This window comes from Otolemur garnettii, unplaced genomic scaffold (assembly GCF_000181295.1).
Source record: "Otolemur garnettii isolate 467f Iridium unplaced genomic scaffold, OtoGar3 scaffold00162, whole genome shotgun sequence".
Classification (NCBI taxonomy): domain Eukaryota; kingdom Metazoa; phylum Chordata; class Mammalia; order Primates; family Galagidae; genus Otolemur; species Otolemur garnettii.
Window position 1 is genome coordinate 2024866 of NW_003852557.1, and position 1230 is coordinate 2026095.

Genomic DNA, 1230 nt, shown 5'->3' on the forward strand with positions numbered 1-1230 from the left:
CATATAACATGATCTGGTCACTACAAAAACAAATAAATAAATATATTTATGCCAAAATATTTTATCAAGTGGTTTTACAAATTTGCTTACCATCAGCAGTGTGAAAGAGTTCCATTTGATCTATGATCTTGAAGACATGTAATGTGGCCATTTAAAAAACATTTTTAGCTGTTGTATATGTATGTAGTAATAACTTTTTGTGGTTTTAATTTTTACATTAATTTCCATAATGGCTAGTGATGTTGAACATTGTTTGATGTTCTTGACCTACAGACATCTTGGTTGGTGAAATGTCTCTTCAAATATATTTCCAATTTATAAATTGTGTTGTTTTCTTTATTCTTGAGAGATTTAATATATTCTGGCTGTATGTTTTCCAACAGATATATGATTGACCAACATTATCTCCTAGTCTCTGGGTCATCTTTTCATGCTCTTAACAGTACTATTAAAGGATGAGGAAGTTTTTGATTTTCATGAATTCTACTGTCTAAGTTCGTTTTGGTAATAGCTGAGGAGCCTTTGTTAAATCTAAGATCATGAAGATTTTCTTTTCTGGTATCTTCCAAAACTTCCTATTTTTAAGTTCTATATTTACACAATTCATTTTGAGTTGATTTTTCTTTGTCGTGTGAAATATAGATGGAATACTTTATTTTTGTGTATTCAATTTTTCTGGAATCAGTGATGGAAAGCCGTTGATGCTTTCTTTCCCTCCTCCAGTCCTTGTGGCAGCAGGCGAGGCCTTGCCATGTAGAAAGATGCCAGCGAGTTTGTAGACATGTACAAAGTGCCTGGGAAATGCTCCGCCAGCACCACACCATGGGTGCCAAGGACCACACGTCCATCCAGATGAACATGACTGAGAAGGTTACCAGCAGATTAAATGGCCAGTTTAAAACCTATGCTATCTTTGGAGCCGTTCTCAAGATAGGTGAATCAGATGATTCTGCTGTCTGATTGACCAAGGCTGATGGCATCATTTCAAAGAACTTCTGACTGGAGAGAACAGAGGATGTGGAATGTGTGTCTAAAACAAGTGGTGAACCCACCTCTAAAGCCTGTTTATTTTCCATAGAATAATCTTTACATCTTTCTCATAAATCCTTTGTCCATATGTGTATGGAGATAGATATATATATTTGGCCTGTATTGATGCCAGCACCACACTATATTGATTAATACATTTCTATAATGCCTTAAAACTATGTAGAACTAGTGCTTAAATTT

At 34.9% G+C, this 1230-nt stretch overlaps 1 pseudogene; it reads left to right on the forward strand.

Moving 5' to 3' along the window:
• Window positions 1-751: 751 nt before the first annotated feature.
• Window positions 752-999, forward strand: LOC111728491 (annotated as a pseudogene).
• The last annotated feature ends 231 nt before the right edge of the window (window positions 1000-1230 follow it).